This window comes from Notamacropus eugenii, chromosome 1 (genome assembly GCF_028372415.1).
Source record: "Notamacropus eugenii isolate mMacEug1 chromosome 1, mMacEug1.pri_v2, whole genome shotgun sequence".
In the NCBI taxonomy this organism is placed as follows: domain Eukaryota; kingdom Metazoa; phylum Chordata; class Mammalia; order Diprotodontia; family Macropodidae; genus Notamacropus; species Notamacropus eugenii.
Genome location: NC_092872.1, coordinates 374,368,951 through 374,391,485, shown reverse-complemented (window position 1 = coordinate 374,391,485; position 22,535 = coordinate 374,368,951). Strand labels below are relative to the sequence as shown.

General features: G+C 36.4%; 1 long non-coding RNA gene and 1 pseudogene across 1 annotated transcript in view; one reads left to right on the top strand and one right to left on the bottom strand.

The window, feature by feature from the left end:
• The window catches only part of LOC140518465 (uncharacterized), a 270,745-nt gene that overhangs the window by 105,690 nt on the left and 142,520 nt on the right, over positions 1-22,535 (top strand). The window lies entirely within an intron of this gene.
• LOC140518464 (large ribosomal subunit protein uL10 pseudogene) lies at positions 2,342-3,449 on the bottom strand (annotated as a pseudogene).

Below are 22,535 nucleotides of genomic sequence, written 5' to 3'. Positions count from 1 at the left end.
AGATGGTCTTATTGCATCAAGAATGAATCTGGGATTAGTAGATGGAAATTTGTAGTGGACCAGATCAGCTAGATTGTTTGACTTCCAGTACTATTTGAGCAAGCAGCATTTAAGTAAGAAGAGAAGGGGTAGAAAAAAACTGAGGAGTGATTAGAGAGGTAAGAGGAAAACTTTGAAAGTTAAGTATTACTGAAACCAAGAAATAGAGAAATTGGAAAGTGGGAAGGTTTTGAGGGGAGGATATTGAATTTTATCCTGGGTATATTGAGTTTGAGGTACGTAAGAGAAATTCAATTCAAGATCTTCAAAGGTAGTTGGGGATACAAGACAGCAGCTCAGGAAAAAAGTTTGGACTAGCTATATTAATCTGGGAAATACAATCATAAGAGATGGTAGTTGAAATTATACAAGGATTGATAAGATCACCAAATGAGGGAGAATTCTTAAAAATATTTCTTCATTATATTTTAATGTACTTGGGATCCTCAATAAAGTTGAAAAAAAAATTGATCACTCCATGGCAAACTTCTGGTAATGAGACTATAACTACTCAAGATTAATTCTTATTTGATTGGCATGCATTTTATTTCTAGGTCTAGCCTCAAAGCCTTTCCAGTTTGTTAGGAAGAATGTGCTTTCTATTGGTACAGTCCTGGAGAATTCAGTTTCACTTCCAAGGAGGACTTTGGTAAAGGATCTGAAGTTGCACAACTTTGAAAAATAAGGAAAAAATGTAAACTGAGAGGATTTCTCTAGATGGAGAGAAGATGGCAAAAGAGAGAAAGCACTCAGTCTAGCTCTCCCAACATTTCCCTCCAAACAACTTTAAAACAATGCCTTGACATATTTTACAGTGGCAGAATCAACCAAAGATAAGAATGAGATATTTTCCCAGCCCAAAACAACTTAGGAGAGAGAGAAATGAGTGACATGGAGATAGAGAATATTCCAGAGCTCACATGGATAGAGTATTAGTCCTGGGACTAAGTGGTGGTGATAGAAGCAGCCACAGCTTAAGGAGCACTCAAACCAAAGATCATAAAGGGACCTGGCAATTGGTCAGAAAGAGACTACAAGGGGCTTATGGACTAGCAATAGATGCAGAATAAGATACTATTTGACAAATCCACTGTTTTTGCCCACTTCTGGATCATAGTTTAAGGGTGGAGAAGAACACATTCATTCAAGAGGGAGCAGGAGCACTGAGGAGCAGTATTGCTTTCTGTCACAATGGTTTAGAGACTCTGAAGAACAGTATCCCTTGTGACCCCAAAGGTACAAGACCCTCAGGAATAGTAATCAGTTGAAATCCCAAGGGATCAGTGACCCATCCTGGCTAAGGACAAGAGTTCATAGCAAGAGGGAAGTAACCACACCTCTTCAGTTTACACTACCTTAGTTGCCTCAAAAATTTCTAAACTACCATAACTAACTCTGAAAACAACAGTTCAAAACAAAAGTCTTAAGTTTGATGGTACCTCTTCCTATTCCTCCCACTCCCAATTCAGGAACAGAACCCAACTTTAACATAAAGTTCAAAAGCAAGAAATAAGGTAAAAAAATGAGCAAACAACAATAACAAAGGATTGGACCATAAAACTACTATGGTGACAGGGAAGATCAAGACAAATTCAGAATAAGGCAATAAAGTCAAAACAGCGACAAGCAAAATCTCAGAAAAAAAAAATACAAATTGGACACAAACTCAATAAGAATTCCAGGAATAGTTAAAAATAATTTTCAAATTCTGAGTAGCCGAGGAAAAGTTAGGCAAAGAAATGAGAGCAAAGGGAGAAAATTGTGAAAAGGCAACTAGCTTGGTAAAAGAGGCACAAAACATACTGAAGAAAATTATACTTAAAAAAAGCAGAAATAGTCAAATGAAAAAAGGTACAAAACTTCATTAATGAAAGTAAAACCTTGAAAAGCAGAACTGGTCAAATGGGAAAAGAGGTACAAAAGCTCATTGAAGAAAAAAATTCCTTAAAAATTAGAATTGGGCAAGTTGAAGCTTCATGGGACATCAAGAAATAATAAAATAAAATCAAAAGAATGAAAAAAGAAGACAGTTTGAAGTATCTCATCGGAAAAATAATTGACCTGGAAAAGAGATTGAGGCAAACTAATTTAAGAATTATTAGACTACCTGAAAGTTGTGATCAAAGAATGAACCTTGACATCATATTTCACACAATTATTAAGGAAAACTGTGTTGATGATCCAGACATTAAAATCAAAATGGAAAGAATCCACTGAGCATGATCTGAAAGAGATCCAAAACTGAAAACTCCCAGGAATACTACAGCTAAATTCCAGAACTTCCAGGTCAAAGAGAAAATACTTTATTTTATTTTATTTTATTTTTTTTTTGAGATAAATGAGCATTTTTATTTCTTTGTTTCACAAATAAACTGGCTGAAATAGTTGTTTCCCGTGGGCTAATCAAACAGACCAAATCCCATATCTTCATCAGACTCTTCTGACTCTTCCTTGGCTTCCACCTTGGCTGGAGCGGCAGTAGCCTGTGCAGCAGCAGCTGGAACAGCTGCCACAGGGGCGGCCACTGCAAATGTGGAGGGGTCGGCCAGGAAGGCCTTCACCTTTTCAGCAAGTGGGAAGGTGTACTCCGTCTCCACAGCTACAGCCAAGACTCGCTTGTACCCATTGATAATTGAGTGGGGTACTGATGCAACAGTTGGGTAGCCAATCTGCAGACAGACACTGGCAACATTACGGACACCCTCTAAGAACCGAAGGTGCAAAGTCTCCTCCGTGATGTCCAGCACTTCAGGGTTGTAGATGCTGCCATTGTCAAACACTTGCTGAATGATCAGCCCAAAGGAGAATGGGGAAATGTTCAGCATATTCAACAAAGTGGCCTCACTGGCACCCACTTTGTCTCCAGTCTTAATGAGCTGCACATCACTCCAGATTTCAATGGTGCCCCTGGAAATCTTGGTGGTGATACCCAGAGCCTGGAAGAAGGAAGTCTTCTCGGGACCCAGACCAGTGTTCTGGGTGGGCACAGTGACATCACATGAGGCAATGGCACCAGCACGGGCAGCAGCTGGCACCTTATTGGCCAGAAGCATATCCCTAATCTCAGTCAGATCCTCCTTGGTGAACACAAAGCCCACATTCCCCCGAATATGAGGCAGCAGCTTCTCCAGGGCAGGGTTGTTCTCCAGCTGACCACGAATGGCTTTGCGCATCATGGTGTTCTTTCCCATCAATACAACGGCCTTACCATGGAGGGACATCCGGATCTTCTGCATCTTCTTGGAGCCCACATTGTCTGCTCCCACAATGAAGCATTTTGGATAATCATCCAAAAGTTGGATGATCTTCAGGAAGTAATTGGACTTCCAGGTAGCCCTGTCTTCCCTGGGCATCTCGGCGGTGCTTCAGGGATTGCCACACAGGGTTTAAAAACTATGTCTCTTGCACGAGGACGCCTGGGGAGAGAAAATACTTTATTTTTTATGGTACATTATTTTTTATTTTTATTAATTTATTTATATTCAGTTTTCAACATTTACTTCCATAAGTTTTAAATTTTCTTCCCCTCCCTCCCCCCCAAATGACATGTAATTTGATATAGTCTCCACATATATATTCCTATTAAACATATTTTCACATTAGTCGTGTAGTATGATAGAATTACAATAAATGGGAGAAATCATGACAAAGAAAACAAAGCAGAAAATAATCTACTTCACTCTGCTGATCCACCTGCATAGTTGGACTCCATAGTTCTTTCTCTGGATGTGGATGGCATTTTCCATCATGAGTCCTTTGGGGTTGTTTTAGGTCCAAGCATTGTTGATAAAGGTTAAGTCTATCAAAATCAATCATCACACACTTTGGCTATTACTATGTACAATGTTCTCCTAGTTCTGCTCACTTCACTCAGCACCAGTTCATAGATGTCTTTCCAGGTTTTCCTGAAGGCCTTGGGTTTATCATTGCTTATAACACAAGGGTATTCCATTACATTCATATATCACAATCTTTTCAGTCATCCTCCAATTGATGGGTATCCCCCAATTTCCAGTTCTTGGCCACTGCAAAAAGAGTTGCCACGAAAATTTTTGTACATGTGGATTCTTTTCCCGTTTTTATGATATCTTTAGAATATAGCCCTAGAAGCAGTATTGCTAGGTCAAAGGGTATGCACACTTTTAAAGTCATTTATGCATAGTTGAAAATTGCTCTCTAGAATGGTTGGATCAGTTCCTAACTCCACCAATAATTAGTGTTCCAACTTTCCCACATCTCCAACATTTATTACTTTCCTGTTTTGTCATATTAGCCAATTTGATAGGTGTAATGTGGTGCCTCAGAGCTGTTTTGATTTGTTTCTCTCTAATCAGTACTGATTTAGAGCATTTTTTTCATATTACTACAGACGGTTTTAATTTCTTCCTTTAAAAACTGCCTGTTCATATTCTTTATCCATTTATTAATTGGGGTATGATTATTGTAAATTTGACTTATTTCTTAAGGATATACTTTAAGCAGTCAAAAAGAAACCATTCAAGTACCATGGAGGCAGAGCAGGGAAAATATAAGATTTAGCAGCTTCCACATGGAATATGATATTCTGGAAGGTGAAAGAGTTGGGATTACAATCAAGAACAATCTACAAGCAAAGCTACCTATAATCCTTAAGGGGAAAAGGGATATTTACTTAGAGAACTTTCAGGAATTCTTATAAAAAGACCAGAGCTGGATAAAAGATTTGCCTTTCAAATGTAAGACTCAAAAGAAACATAAAAAGGTAAACATTGAGGAGAAATAATAAGGGATTCAATAAGGTTAAACTATATGTGAAGATGTTACATGTAACTTCTAAGAACTTTATCATTATTAGAACTATTAGAAGGATTCTACATAGAAGAAAAGGTATGGAATTGAGTTGATTGTGTTGGGATGGTATGAAAAAAGTGAATAGGAAAGAAAGACAGATGCCCTGGGAGAAAGGGGAAAAGGAAGAAAGAATGGGGAATGCCATCTCACATAAAAGAGGCATATGAGGAAGAGCTTTTAGAGTGGAGGGGAAGTAGAGCAGCTTGAAAACTGGTTCAAAATTGGTTCTTGAACTGAAATTGTGTTAAAATCTATCTTTCCTACAAGGGAAGTATAACATGAAGAGAATAAGTCAAGGGGTAGTGGTGGTAAGATGGAGGGTGGATGAAAGAAGGCAGTGATTTGAAGTCAAATGGACTTTAGAGAAGAGACAGGATAAAATGAGAGAAAGAAGGATAAAAAGAAGATAATATGATGGAAGGAATGTGCAGTGATTAATAATTGCAAATGTGAATGAGATGAACTCATCTATTAAACAGAAGTGGGTATCAGAATGGATTAGAAAATGGAATCCAACAATAAATTGTTTACAAAAAACACACTTGAAACAGACACACAGAGTTTAGAAAAGGGACTGGACTATAATCTATCATGCTATAGTTGATGTAGAGTGGCAGGATCATGACCTCAGACAAAGCAAAAGCACAAACCGGCCTAATTAAAAAGGATGAGCAGTATTAATCAATTTTCTAACCCAAAACAATCAGAAAGATAGAAAGGAAGGGTCTATTGCACTGGGCTGGGGGTGGAGCAGAGAGTGAAATGGGTTGCACCAATACAAACAGAGCTGGAGCAGGCCTAAGGGGAATGAATTGCTGGCAACTGCTGTAGCTTTCATACTTCTCAACCCACAAATGCTAAAGACAGCCTCAAAAGTCAGTGGGAAGGGGCTCTCACCTGACTGAGAGGGGAGCATGGTCCAGCCCCAGACCCAGCCCCAACCCCGACCCTGGCCCCAGCCCCAGTCCTGACTCTAGCCAAAGCCTCAGCCCCAGCCTCAGGGTGGTGACAGCTGCTGCAAGGTGCTTCTGGAGCCCTACCCAGCTCAAAAGCCAAGTAATTGCCTAGGAAATTGAGCAAATGGGGAAAAAGAAGCAGACTATAGATTCTTACTTTCTTGGTGTGGGTATTTTCTTACATCATTCATGATGAGGAAGATCAAAATATACAATCAAATGAAGACAACAAAGTCAAAGCTCCTGCATTCAGAGCCTCCAAGAAAAATATGAATTGGCCTTAGGCCATGGAGGAGCTCAGAAATGATTTTGAAAATCAAGTAATTTTCTTAAGTAGAAACTAAAGTATCAGCTGTTACACTTATTGTTTAATTTCTTCATCTTAAAATGTGTATGCTCCTACCTGTAACCCTTACTTCAACAGAGCTATAGTGAGGATTCAATGAGATAAGGTATACAATGTACAACCTTAGCTATGATTGGGAGGACTCTGAAAATATTAAACCAAAGATAGAGAGAGGATGAATGGAAACATAGTACAGATGTGATCTGAGCAAAAAAATGATTATATTGTCTCTTTATTCAAATTTGCATTAAATATTCCCATTGGACTGAACCAACTGTCATATTTTGTTACTACTTGGTCATTTCAGTCATGTCTGATGTTTTGTGACCCTATTTAGGGTTTTCTTGGCAAAAGATATTGGAGTGATTTATCATTTCCTTCTATGGCTCATTTTATAGAAGAGGAAACTGAGGCAAATAGGGTTAAGTGACTTGCCCAGGGTCCCATAACTGGGAAGCAAAATGAGAGTAATGCAAGAAAATCATGAAAAATGCGTCAAGAGCTTGCTAGAGGAAATCCAAAAAAAAAAAAATGCTGAAGAAAATAATACCTTTAAAGTTAGACTAATCCAAATGGCAAAAGAGGTCCCAAAAACCAATGAGAAGAATGCCATAAAAAGCAGAATCGGCCAAATGGAAAAAGAAGTCCAAAAGCTCACTGAAGAAAATAATTCCTTCAAAATTAGAATGGCACAAATGGAAGCAAATGACTTTATGAGAAATCAAGAATTATAAAACAAAACCAAAAGAATGAAAAAAAAAAGAAGACAATTTGAAGTATCTCATTGGAAAAACACCTGACCTGGAAAATGGATACAGGAGAGATAATTTAAAAATTGTTTGACTATCTGAAAGCCATGATCAAAAAAAGAGCCTAGGCATCAGCTTTCAAGAAATTATGAAGAAATACTGCTCTGATATTCTAGAACCAGAGGATAAAATAGAAATGGAAAGAATTTACTGATCATCTCCTGAAAATGATCCTAAAAGGAAAACTCCTAGGAATATTGTAGCCAAATTCCAGAGTTCACAAGTCAGGGAGAAAATTTTACAAGCAACCAGAAAGAAACAATTCAAGTATTGTGGAAACACAATCAGGATAACACAAGCTTTAACAGCTTCTACACTAAGGGACTAGAGGGCTTGGAATATAATATTCCAGAAGTCAAAGGAACTAGGACTAAAACCAAGAATCACCTGCCCAGCAAAACTAAGTATAATACTTTAGGGGAAAATGGAACTTCAATGAAATAGAGGACTTTCAAACATTCTTACAGAAAAAACCAGAGCTGAGTAGAAAATTTGACTTAAAAAATCAAGCAAAGAATGAAAAGGTAAACCAGAAAGAGAAACCATAAGGGACTTATTAAAGTTGAACTGTTTATATTCCTACTGGAAAGATGATATTTGTAGCTCATGAGACCTTTCTCAATATTAGGATAGTTGGAGAAATATATAAATATGTATATGTGCAAATGTATGTGTGTGTCTATAGATATACACACAAAAATGCACACATAAACACACACACATGCACATATATATATGTATATATATATACACATATATATGGAGAGAAAGCTCAAGATGAGGTGAACATGGGATGATATTTAAAAAAGAAAATTAAGTGTTGAGAGGAATGTACTAGGAGAAAGGGAGAGACATAATGTATTAAATCCTCTCACATAAAAGAGGCAAGAAAGAACTTTTACAAAAGAGGTGAAGAAAGGGAAGATGAGAGGGAATAAGTGAGCCTTCCTTTCATCGGATCTGGCTTCAAGAGGGAATGACATGCACACTCAATTGGGTATAGAAATTTATCTTACCCTACTGGAGAGTAGGGGGAAGGGAATAAGAGGGGGAATAATAAGGGGGATAATAGAAGGGATGGCAGATTGGGGGAATGGGTAATTGGAAGCAAACACTTTTGTAGAGGGATAGGTCAAAGTTGAGATTAGAATACATGGAGGGTGGAATAGGATAGAGGGAAATATAATCTTTCACAACATGACTTACGGAAGTGTTTTTTGTGACTATACATGAATAAGCTATATTGAACTGGTTGCTTTCTCAATGAGGGTAGATGGGAGGGGGAAGGGAGAGAATGTGGAACTCAAAGTGTTAAAAATGAATGCTAAAAATTGTTTTTACATGCTACTAGGAAATTAGACATATAGGCAATGGGATATAGAAATCTATCTTATCTTATAGGAAAATAGAAGAGGAGAGGATAAGTGAGAGGGTTGTAATAGAAGGGAGGCTGGATTGGAGGAAAAGGAAAGCAGAATACAAGCTGTCCTGGGGTGGTGGTAGAGGGGAGATGGTAAGAAAATTTGAAATTCAAAGTTTTGTGGAAGTGAATGTTGAAAACTGATAATAGATAAAAAAAAAAGAAAACTGAATGATTACAGAAAAGAATATAAATGTTTCTCAGCCTTCACAAAAATTAACCATGTAGAGTACAAATATCTCACAATCAAATGGAGAAAAGCAGAATCATTAAGTACTCTCTTTTCCAACCACAATGCAATAAAAAAAAAAAACATCAAAAAAGGACTCTGCAAGCACTGACTAAAAACTGACTGGAAACTAAACAACTAATCCTAAAGAATGAGTAAACCATAGGAACAAAGCATAGAATCAATAATGTCATTAAAGAGAATGAAACAATAAACCAAAATTTGTGGAATGCAGCCAAAGCAATAATCAGGAAGAAATTTATGCTTCAAAATGTGTACATAAATAAAAGAGAGGAAGAACAAATCAATTAATTGGGCATGGAACTAAAAAAAAAACTAGAGAAAGAATAATTAAAAATCCCCAACTTTTACCAAAATAGAAATATTAAAATCAAAGGAAACATTACCAAAATTGAAAGTTAAAAAATTGAGCTAATAAATAAAACCAATAGCCAATTTTATGAAAAACAAAACAATAAAATTGATTAAACCAATGGTCAATTTGATTAAAAAAAGAAAACCAAATTAGTAGTATTAAAAATGAAAAGGATGAATGTACCACCAATGAAGACTAAATAATCATTAAGTGTTATTTTACAAAAATATATGCTAATAAAACTGAAAATCTGAGTAAAATGGATGAATATTTACAAAAACATATTGCATAGATTAGCAGAAAAGCAAATGGAATAGTTAAATAACTCTCTTAGAAAAAGAAAATGCACAAACCATCCATGAACTTCCTAAGGATAAATCCCCAAGACTAGATGGATTTACAAGGGATTTCCACCAAACATTTCTGTACCTGCTGCTTCGTCACTTGCCTGTTACCACAGGACTTTGAGATAGGTATAATAGTCTGCAGAGCTCATTGTGTTGATTTCATTGTTGTATGCTTGTGAAACCTGGACAGTCTACCAGTGCCAGGCCAGGAGACTGAATTTTTCCCATTTGAATTCTCTAGGAACATTCTGAATAGCATCTGGCAGGATAAGGTACTGTATACTGAAGTCCTTACTTGAACTTGACTGCCAAACACTCAAACTGTGCTTTAGAAAGCGTAGCTCTGAAGGACTGGCCATGTTGTTTGAATGCAAAACATATGCTTGCCAAAAAGACTATTTTATGGAGTACTTACACAGGGCAAATGATCACATGGTGGTCTGAAGAAGCAATACAAAGAAACTCTCAAGGTCTCTCTCAGGAACTTTGGAATTGATTGTGTGACATGGGTGACACTGGCACAGTACTGCTCAGTATGGTGTGCCCACATCAGAAAAAGAACTGTACTTCATGAGCAAAGTAGAATTGAAACAGCTCTAAGGAAATGCAGAATGTGAAAATTTAAAGCAGCCATCCCAAATGGGTCACATGGACTGTTTGGGCTCAATCTATGTTAGAGCATTCTGAACTCATATTGATCTGATCAGCCACAGATGGACACACTGAAGCTTGACTTTGTCATGGTGTCATTTTGGTCCTCTTTGAAAACAAAGGACAACAACCAATCAACCAACACAACATTAAAGAAGCAATTTGCTCCAATGCTATATAAAATTTTTGAATAAATAGGCTAAGAAAGAATCCTACCAAATTCTTTCTTATGATACAAATATAGTTTTGATACTAAACCAGGGAGAGAAAATCAGAAAAAGAAAACTACGAACTAATTTCCTTAATAAATATCAAAGCAAAAATAATTAAAATAAAATACTAGTAGGGAAATTACAACAATTATCACAAAGATCTTATGCTATGACCAGGAAGGATTTACACCATGAATGCAAGACTAGTTCAATATTAAGAAAACTATCTGCACAATTGACCATATCATAATGAAATGCAAAAAAAAGCTTGGAAAAATACAAAACCCATTCCAACACCCATTAAATAATTGTAGAATAGAGAGGACGAATTGATCATATATCGAGAGAAAATTCACAGATGGATGTCCCGGGTCTTCCAGTGATATTCTCATGATTGTTAGGAAACAATGAAGATGACCTCCAACATATTAGGTAAATCCCATGTGGTGAACTTTTGATGGTCATGTGGCTGGGCTGGCATGGATGGGTTACAGTCTGCATTGGAGAAGGGACCTTCAAAATTAATGGTATCACAGATTCATTTAATTATTTAAGAGACAGTGGATTATATGCTACAGATTATCACTATCTCTTCCATGTTTAAGATATGTTGTTTAATCCACATCCAGAGAAAGAACTATTGAGCTGGAATGCAGAATGAAGCAGACTATTTTCCCTTTTGTTGTGTTATGTTTTGTTTTTTTCTCATGATTTCTCCCATTTGTTTTAATTCTTCTGTGAGACACAACTAGCGTAAAAATGTGTTTAATAAGAATGTTTGTGTAGAATCCATATAAGATTGAATGTCATCATGGAGAGAGGGGAAGAAAATTTAAAACTTATGGAAATGATTGCTGAAAAGTGAAAACAAATAAATTAATTTTATATATATAAGAGAAGAATATGTTGTTTAGATGCCTTCTTTGCTCTTATAATAATTTAACCATGTATCACACTTAATTGTATACGTATTATTTTAAAGTTTAATCTTCTGGGGGGCTGAGATTGTGTCATTTTTTCATTATTTATTTATCTAGTTTCTAGATATGTATTCTGCACAAAGAAGACACTAAATTACTGAGCAGGGTGCCTGCAACAAAGTAGGAATTTAATAAATTTTTATGGACTAAATGAATTGTGATGACACATTTATATACAAAGTTGGTATTATGGCTATTATTATTATCTTACTTTACGGTTGAGGAAACTGAGATTTCGAGAGAATAAGTAACTCGACTAACTATTTTAGCGACATGATCCACATTCCTATTTTCTAACTTCAAATTTAGTACAGAACTCAGTTTATAGCCAGTGGTATCAAACTTAAATAGAAATGGGGGCCACTAATCTCTACAGAAAGGCTGCATATTAACTTAGTTTCAAAATGTACTATTGTCTATGTTTAATTGCATTTTCATTTTTTTTGTTTAATATTTCCCAGTTACATTTTAATCTAGTTCAGGCTGCACTCAGGATGCAGCATTTTGTGGGGAGGAAAAGTGTAGTTGCCATATATCCTCAATCTATACCTCAATGCTACCTGAACTGATTTGAATTAAAATAAAGGTAGCTGAATTAGAATCCGTTAGTGGAGTTTAGGTTCAAGGGAGGCAAGAACAGCTCCAAAGAAGTATGTGTTGAAGACCAATTCCCTCAAATATTATTTCCCAAGGCAATGGCCACAATATAAAAGACTTTGTGGCATTCTCTGAGGAGGCTGCAAGTCACTGATAAAAGTATGCTTGATCAAATTCAGAGTAGAAGTTGGTTTCTTATTGCTTCTCAGTAGCAAAGCCAGATGGAAGCTTGTCTTTGGTTTTTAATGAGATGGCTTAGTGGATAGAGTGCTGGACTTGGTGTAAGAAAGACCTGAAATCAAATTTGGCCTGGGACTTTTACTAGCTGTGTGAGGCTGGGCACATCATTTAATTTCTGTCTGCTTCAGATTTATCAACTGTAAAATGGGGATAATAAGAGCAAATACCTCACACTGTTGTGAGGATCAAATGATACAACACTGGTAAAGTACTTAGGATAGTTTCTGGCACATAATAGGTGATTAATAAATTATTTTCCCTACTTTCCCTTATCTCCCAATCAATAAACAAGCATTTATGAGGTACCTACTATGAGCTAGTCATCATACTAGGTGCTTGTAATGGATTTTATTTTTCACTTTCTAAATTCCTGATAGTTCAGTCAGGATATGAATGAATGAATGAAAGTGCATTTACTATGTGCTTACTATGGGTCAAACACTGTTAAGCGTTGTAGATACAAATAGAAAGAGTGAGACAGTCCCTTACTTTCAAAGATCTTATATTCTAATAAGTGAAGGTAAAACATGGGGATATGGTGGCTAGTAAGAGGTAAGTTACAGGGATAGAGAGTGGAACTAAAGGACAAGACTGACACGGTTTTTCTAGGAATAATAATCTTGATTTTATTACTGTTTTCAGAACTAGAGGTAGAAGGAATGTGTGTGTATGTGTGTGTGTGTGTGTGTGTGTGACAGAGAGAGAGAGAGAGAGAGAGAGAGAGAGTATAAGGGGCACTGACCAGCACACCATCTGGGACGCCACACTGACGGACATCAGGTAAACTGAGTCTGGTGCAGGGAAGGGTGAACAAGATGGCACTGGAAGGAATGGCCCCACTCCTGGTTTGTGTTTGTTACTATAGTTCCAGCTTGTGTTCATTACTATAGTTTCAAGTTTGTTTGTGTGTGTTACCATGGTTCATTGGGCTGGCTGGCAGAGACTATATAATCAGAATGCTTGCTTGAATAAATCAGAGTTGCTTCATGACCCACTCTCCCGCCTCATTCTTTTACTCGCAAGCTCCACAGGAGGACAAGCAGCCTGCTGGCCAGGCATAAGACTTGCTCCTCTCGGAGTGCTATGCCGTCACCGTAGCAAGAGAGAACAGGTGCGTTTGTGTATATAGAAGCATGAGGAAGAGTGGGAAGTCATGAAAATAACAAAAGAGCAAGCAATGGTAGTGGTGAACATTCACTATCAAGAATCCAAGGCCCCAGGATTCAAGCTTAGGTTCCCTGCTGCAGATAACAAATATCCATTGACACAGTAACATACTTCTTGGGAAAGTAGGGGCATCTAATCCTGTTTAGGACTGTTTAGGAGTAAGTGAGTTTGCTAGTGAGATTCCTTGAGTGTTTGAGAACTGCATAACAGTAAGGTTCATTGAGCTTTCTACAACTGGACTTTCTTGGTGTCTGGCAGAACATCAAGGAAAGTTATCCTTGATAATATATTCCACGTTTGTTTTCTTCCCTTTTTCTTTTTCTTTATGCCAGATTCCTGACATTAAGAATGAGGACAGATTCATTTGGGGAAAATAAAGAAATAATATTCATATGCTGTGTATCACTGTTTTGAAAAGAACATTTTACTGCTGTCCAATATAGATTTCATGAACTCCTTTCAATGACCTTTGAACCAGAAAGCCTAGCCCAATTACATCATATGCTACTCTGGACCATTGGAAAAAGAAAATTCAAATCTATTTTGTTTTACTTTCTTTTGTTTGTATATTTTTTTAAAGACTTGGAAATATAATGTCTTCCCAGAAATAAATCCGATATTTGTCTCAGTTTTTAGATTTTAAAACACTTTCAATTCTTGATTGGGGGATGGGAAGATGGGAAGGAGACTCTAAATGACTCTCTGGGAAAGGAAACGATTTCAGAGGTAAAATGTGCTGTTTTCCACAAACAGAGATTTGCATTGCCTGCCTTTTCAACCAATTTTCTCCTATATATTCAGGTGAAGATACCAGACTTCATTTCTCTAACAGCCTCATATGGGAATGAAAGCTCTCACACCTTGAAGTGGTTTTGTGATTACTGCCCTTTAATCTTTGGAATATTTTTGAAAACTTAGAGAAAAATGTGATGGGAGTGAATATCACATGTTTCTTGTAAAGCAAGAAAGATAGCATAGTACAGCAAGATCACAAACTCCTAGAGGACCTGCATTCAAATTTCACTTCTTTCACTTACTGAGGACAGTTGACTTAAGAAAAAAGGAAGCCCCTTTATTACTTTACTACTATGTGCCAGGCAATCTCATTTGATCCTCAAAACAACTGTGGTAAGTTGATGCTATTATTTTCCCTATTTTTGCAGGTGAAGAAACTGAGGCAGACAGAGGTTAAATGAATTACCCAGGGTCACAAAGCTAGTGAGTTTCTGAGGTCTTATTTAAAGTTAGATCTTCCTGATTCCGGGTCTAGCGTACTCTAACCACTGCACTACTAGCTTAACCTCTCTGTACCTTAGTTACCCCATCTGTAAATGGAAATGTGTTGAATAAGATGCCATTGAAGTTCCTTTCATTTTTAAATCTAGATTTATTTTTTTTGTTTAGTGTAGGTAAAATGTCATTTCCCTCTGAGAAGCAGAATCTTGCTAGGCATGGTAGAGTCAGAGGATAGACTGGTGAGAGACACCAGTTAAGAAGAAAAGATATGAATACATTTGTTGTTGTTCAGTCATTTCAGTCATGTCTGATTTCTTGTGACCCCATTTGGAGTTTTCTTGGCAAGGATATTGGAATGTTTTTCAATTTCCTTCTCTAGCTTATTTTACAGATGGGGAAAATGAGGCAAACAGGTTTAAGTGACTTGCCCAGGGTCACACAGCTAGTAAGTGTCTGTGCCCAGATTTGAACTTGGGTTTTCCTGACTTCAGGCCCAGCACTCAATTCATTTTGCCATCTAGTTGCCTCCTGAAAATATTTTGTTGTCAACTATTGTGGCCTGAAAATGTGACAATATGATCTTTTAAGCATTATTTTAGGTGAATTCATGTGTGCGTGTGTGTGTGTGTGTGTGCGTGTGTGTGTATGTGTAAGTATGTTTTTAATCTCTTTTTAAATGTTCTGTTGTCTCTTTCTTTGTTAGATCATTTAAGGTTCAAGCTACATTAGTTAATGTGATTAGCAGCTTAATATCATTTGACTTGGAAAAATTCATTCAATTACAAGTTCTCTGTGTTATAAGCACTCAATTCGTCTTCCTGTCACTATCTTCCCCCTCCCCAAATTTGTTCCCTTAATTATTTTGTTTTTTATTACTTTTTTTGTTCACTTACATGTAAACATATAGTATTCTCCTCTCATCATCCTCATTCTCTTGCCCCCTGAACTGAAACTTGAGGTCAGGGGGATGTTCCATTTTTGTCTCTGTATCTCCAGTAGTTATCACTCTCTCTGGTACAGAGTAGGCATTTAAAAAAAGCCTATTAATTGAATAAATGAATTGGGAGGATAGAGTGTGTACCAATATCCATTTTCCCCGCTCTGTCCCTGTGTTCAATGCAGGTATTGCCAAGCTGGAGGAAGTGAGACTGTCAAAGACACTTGTCTCCTCTTGTCAGACCCCATAATGCTTTGGATGAGCACGCTGCTTTGTAAGCATCCTGACCTTGAGCAATCACATCATTCCTCTGCTCCTTGGCTTTCTCATCTGTAAAATGAGGTGTTTGGAACAAATGAGTTCTAAAGTCTCTTCTAGCTCTACTAAGCAGTCTATGGTTTGCTGTTCCCCTGGGCTCTTGTGCTTAGTGTGCTGAAGCCCAGAAGCAGGGTTTTTGTGTCAAAAGAAGCAGAGAATTGTATGACCCAGACCCTGAGGTAATCAGATACTTTAGAGAGGGCACACATCCTTGGGGCAATAGCAACACCTAATTGTCCAGGCACATAGCAACACTGGTATGACAAAAAAGAAAAGTTGTGTCAAGAGTGCTGCCACCAGAGATGAATGCTTTAGTAAGGAAAGTTCTGGGAAATAAATGGTTGTTTAGCATGTGCTTCTTGCTTTTCTTCATCATGTGTTCTTGCTGACTCTGTGCTGCCTTTTTTCCCTTTGGACAGCTGCTACATTCTCTTTTCCTGCTTCCTGATTAGTACTTTGGGTTTGGCTACTCTATAAAATTGGATCTGACTCATCATATCATTCCTTTTATTCTCTGAGATCATATGTCATCTTTTTTCAGGAAAGCTTACCTTTCAGTCTGTTATTGACTCTAACTACCTGTGCACATCAGTTCTTCCTAAAATCCCACTTTCTACAAGGCTTTCCTGTTCCTTCTTAGTGTCAGGGTCTTCCCTCTATTGATTATCTCTTATGTATCCTGTATATATCTTGTTTATAGATGAGTGTTTGCATGTTTTCTTCTCCCCATTAGACTGTGATATTCTTGAGAGAAGGAAATTTATTTTGCTCTCTTTTGGATCTCCAGTACTTATATCGCTGCCTGGCAAGTAGTAGGAGCTTAATAAATGCATGTTAACTGACTGACTTTATTACAATAAAAACTCTTCATTTATTCACAAAAAACTAAAATATACTGTATTCTCCAATTTCTCTAATATCCTATAGCTTTTTACATCCAAGTGGGCTTCTATTGTTTAAGAACCCTGAGCCAGAGTAACTGTTTTCCTCAAAACTTTGAGTAGATATTACTTAGATAAGTGACTGATGAAGACACACTTAGTTTTGCAACTACTTTTTTCAGAAGCAGGATTATATTCCATGCAAATGTAAATCAAGTCACAAGAAAATGCATCCAACTTTCATATGAAATGCTTAGTTGACCAAATCAGCAAATAATTGAAGTTATTTTAAATGCCTTCTCAAGTATGTTCTCCAATTCAGTCTTTCTAGACATCAACATTAGAACTAATGGATATTTTTTAAAGTGAGCTATGCTGATCATTGCTCAGAATACAAATGGAATCAAATGGGATTGGGAGATCTGTGGTTTTCTTAGGTAGGTAACCATATCCCCTTCTATTCATATTACCCTTCTGCCTAGGTTAAGGGTTCATTTTGTATTTAAATATTAAAATATGAGTAATAAAAGTAAAAAAAAATAGCAGGAATCCTGGATAAAACATGTTATCCGAGTGCTTTTTCCTGGGAACAGCTAATTCATTTTGCCATTTGAATGCTTGAAAGGAGTTTTTTCCTTTTATAAAGACTATTTCACCAATGCTCAGAAAATATTTTCCTTTAATTCATTCTGTTATATGTATTTCTGTCTTCCTTTGAAGTATCAATGAAATGTAGAAACAATTAGACAATGACATCAGACTGTATCTTAGTGTTTCAATGTGCAAATTTCAGGGGATCCTTGGATTGGAAAGCAACTAAGAAGCCACTTAATGACTCTTCTCGTGTTTGGCAAGTAGTGAAGTTCACCTCTCTAGAAGATAAAGCTCTACTTTTAATTGGTTGGAATGAGTCAAAGTTTTGTCTTGTGGCTAGACATAGGAACTATCTGAAGCATAATACCTTCTAGTAAAGAAAGTATTTGTGGAACCCTTGGTGGAGAGATTTGTTTTTTCCCTCCCATGTAAACACATGAAGATGACCCTTCTTGTCCTTTTATAGCAGTCAACCTGATTATTTATGTGTGACTGCAAATTGCAGATGGTCTGCTTAGATGGGAATTGTAAATCCTCCACTTTGAACTTTAATTGGTGCCAAATAAACACAAAGTTTGGGGTTATTTTCTTCCTGGGTTTAGAGATTTATATGGCATACTTAGAAAGTGTTTATCTTGGCAAGCAGAAAGATAACTCCTTAAATGGATTGTCATGCTTCCAGCTTCAAAACACAAGCCCTGGGCAGATTGGCCTTCATTTTGCAAATTCTTATCACATCACATTTATTGTTTGTGAAGCAGAGTGTGGAAAACATTCTGACATCCTTAATTTTTGCCAATTTTTCTTTCTAAAAAATATACAGATACACACGTGTAATAGATATACGTTCCTAAACTTCCAATTCATGGTAATTAGTCAATAGATAGCTTTGAATTTCTAGAACCTAGGTGCATTGACTTTTTGCTCAAGTCCAAGTTACTTGTAAATGCTTCATTCTCTCCATTCCATGTTCCTTCAAACAGCTTGAATTTGTTTCTAAAAAATTCTTCAGGATGTTACATGTTATTTGAGTCATGACTTATATGGAAAGTCATTCTAACTTCAATCTCTACTGTGTCTTCCCGCAGGGATTTTATAAATAATCATTGGTTTGTTAAGCCACAACAACTAAAAAGAAGGGACAGAAATTGAAATCACTGTACAATTTAAAGTGGAAAATTTGTACACGGCTGTGAGGCTTCAAATTAAGTAAAAGATAATTGAAAAAAAAGTCCAGCCCTCAAAGAATGCCAAGAATCATAAAGATACATTTTGAGCAATAGATGTGAAAATAAACCAAGGCAGCTGAGAAAGAAGAATTTGCTTTTCAAAAGCATTGTTTTCTCTAGCATTCTGCATTACAGACCACTAAGGGGTCTTTTTGACTGATTGAATTTGTATTTAGTTATATGCTTCCCCAAAGATAATATGTTTCCCCCAAAGAATTTTAGCAACTTTAAGTGTTTCTTTTCTGCAGACAGTGTGGACCACCAACAGTATAAGAGGGCCTCAAAGTGAGGCTGAATGATTGTGCTGATCCTGAAATTTAATGTGAATCTGTTTCCTGGCCTTTGCTCTTAGAATTCTTTCTTCACTATGAGACATAGTCAGGGTACAGCAGGCTAGAAACTGAGAATAAAAAAAGAAAGAAAAAATAATCTATCCCTAAGAGGCAGAGGGAATTCAATCTAAAAGTATTAGAAGTAGTTGCCTGGGAGTAGTATAAGAGCATAATTGCTACCATTTTGTTAAATTTTATGTGCACACGTATATATACATGCATACAATCCCTCCCACAACTCACATACGCATATACACACATATACATATGTATGTATATATATATATATATATACATAAATATGATTTATCTTTAGAAAACTGAAACTAGTTTGGATTTTATGGCTTTGTATATGTTTTTATTCTTTGATTTTACGAAATGGTTAAACAGATGGAAGATTATTTTAAAAAAAGAAATAAAATAGTTTGAGAGAAAGATAAGACAAAGATCCAAGCTTGATTAATAGAAGCATACTTTCCAGATAAAGGAAGCTAATGACCCCACTGTCGTCTGCATTGGTCAGAAAGAATCTGGAGTATTGTGTTCAGTTTTGGGTGATATATCTTAAAAGACACGAAAAAGTTGGAGAGTTCTCAGTGGAAGAAGACTAAGCCACAAATGTCTATGCACAAATGCATGATGAACAAAGGAAACTAGATATTCTAATGACAGTGGACAAATTTGATCTCCTAAGTTTCATTGAAACCTGATGGTATGACACTTATTACTGAAATATGGTTATGGAAGAGTTTTTATCTTACTGAGAAGGAGGAAGACAGGTGAAAGGGGAAGGAAAAATGAGTTGCACTATATATTAAGAAGACATATTAAAAAAAAAAACCTAGAAAATAAAGTGGGGAAGAAGAATAGAGAGTATTTTTTCAGAGATCTATGGAGGTAGAAATGAAAGCGATATGGATGTGGAGGATATAAAACAGATCCCTTGTACTGAAATAAGAAGTCAGTGAGTATTTAAGAAGTAGATTATAGGCATGATATGAAAATATAATATGGTAGATTACGGACAGCAAATTTTAGGAAGAACATTGGTAAGCTGAGAGATGTGTGTGTATTCATCCTTTGTTGCAGAAGAAGATCATGCCATCAGAGAAATGATGGCATGACTTGCAGTGACCCGATGTTCATCAGGATGACTGGAGATGACCCAGGATGAGGCAATTGGGGTTCAGTGACTTGTTCAAGGTCAAACAGCTAGTGAATGTCAAGTGTCTGAGGTAAGATTTGAACTCAGATCCTCCTGACTCCTGCACTGGTGCTCTATCCACTGCACCACCAAGCTGCCCCATGCTGAGAGATGAAAGAGTGTTATCAAGATAGTGTAAAGTGCCATTATGCTGTATGAAAATTGGTTAAAGGAAATGGAGGAATCTGGAAATTTAATCTGAAAAAGACGGGATGAGATGATAGCTGATTTCAAGCATTTGATGAACTGTCATGTGAATTCAAGGGAATACACCTGTTTTGTTTGACTCTAGAAGGCATATAGTGCCAAGCGATATTCACAGAGCATACTGAAGCTATGAATATGCTGGCATAATTCTGAATTGTAAAATAAAGCAAACTCTCCACATGGAAGACAGAACCAAAACATGTATTTAAACACCAGAAAGCTGAATCCCAATACCAGAAAGCTAAATCCACCATAGCAACAAAAGAATCTGTACACAATAATTCAGGGGGAACCACCATCCCCAAGTCTTCCCCCTGCTAGAGCCATCCCACAAATGAAGACTTAAAGCTGACTGCCTGCTTCCTCTCTTTCTCTCAACTCTAACTGCTGTGTCCAATTTCCTCTCAGCTGTCCTCCACTCTTCCTGTTCCACCATTTCGGCAAGCTCCTCCCACTACAGACTCATGTGACTCAGACTTCCATGTGACTCAAGCAGGTCACATAGACCTATTAATGGATGGGAAAGATCTATCCATTATGCAAAAATACATTAATAACACAGAGCAGAACAAGGAGTAATGGGTGGAAGGTACAGATAGTGACTTATTCTTGATGAAAGAGAAAATATTTCCTAAGAATTAAAGTTCTGCTGTATTTTGTTTTAAGTAAAACTTAAAAAAAAATCGTTGATCTCCTGGATATCTCCCCCTTTCCCGTTCTCCCACACAGACACATACATCTATCAGTGAAAAAATTGTGTGGATAATTTAGTCACTTTATTTATATAATAGTAAGATACTTTCTGGAATGGTTGAACCAATTCACTGCACCACCAATGATGTATCAGTATGTCTGTTTTTCCACCCCATCCCCACATTAAGTATCCTTTTTGTCTTATTTGTCCAGTTTTGGGGTGTTGGGTAAAATTTCAGGGTTTATTTATTTGCATTTTAATTGAATTATTAATGATTTGGAGCATTATTTCATGTGGTTGGTAATAGCTTTTTATTCCTTTGAGAACTTTATTCACCTGTCACTGTAAATATTCAAGCAAAGCCTAAATGATTGTAAATTAGGGGTGTTTTAGGAAGGATTCTTGTATTGAGTAACTGGTTTGTTTAGTCAGAAATATCAAACTTGCATCTAATATCCCAATATGGCCCAAAAAAGATGAAAACATATTCATAAATGTTTAACAAAATAAAGATACAATACAACAGAGATAGTGCTAATTTGTGTTTTTCTTAATCATTATGTGACCTCAGGGACCCATTTCTATTTGTGTTGACATAACTGGAATCTAGATGACATCTAAGGTTTTTGTAATATTAAGGTGCCATAATTTTAGTGTGAGTTATTATCCATTTATCAAAGTTCCAACGATGATAAAAATGATCATATTAGGAATTGATTAATATCTAGTGAAGACTTCTTTTGAGTGCTGTTAAGGGATGTTTTTTCTTGTCCAGTTCATATTGTTCTTTGAACATTGATCATCTTCCCACATATTCCATGTGATATGTTAAGGTTCTTTCTCTAATGTCTTTCTTTAATACCTCTATATATTATGTCTATGATTCTATGTTCTCAAGAGGAGATATACTCTGGAAGAAGATAACCAGATAGAAAGGCTTTAAGTATGAACCTCTTCAATGACCATAGGCCTGTCATCTGGGTACAAACTTAGCTAATTCTGAGAGGCTCACCTTGAGGTTGACCACAAGGTAAGAAATTTCTAGTCATAATAATTCTTTTAGAAATAATTTTATTTTGTTTATATTGACAAAACCTTCCCCAGTATCTTTCCCTTTCTTCCCTTCCTAAAAACTACACCTTGTAACAATTCATATTTTTAAAGCCAAAAAAGGTAGAGAAGAGAAAAAGTAAACAAAACTGATTCATGCATTTAAAAAGTTTGCAAATATGTGCTATCTCCTAAAGTAATGGGCTTCTTATTTCGGCAAAGGGGTGAATTGGGGATGTTTTCTCAAATCTTTCTTTTCAAATAATGAGTTTCCTTTTTTTCTGTGATTGTTCTTTTTGTTTGTATTATTATAATTTTTATGCATATTGCTTTCTTGGGTCTTCTTACTTTACACTGCATCAGTTCATGTAGATCTTTCCATACTTCATAATTTCTTATGGCATAGTAATATTCCATTACATTCATTTCCTGTAATTTATTTAGTCATTCCCCAATTGATAGGAATTTATTTTGATTCTAATTCTTTGACATTACAAAAAGTTCTGCTATAAATATTTTGATATTTGTAAACATTTTCTTTTTACCAGTAGCTTTCTTGGAGATAAAACCTAGTAGTGAACTGTCTGGGTCAAATGGTTTGAACATTTCAATCACTTTAGCTGCAAAATTTTAAATGTTTTCCATGGGGGTGTA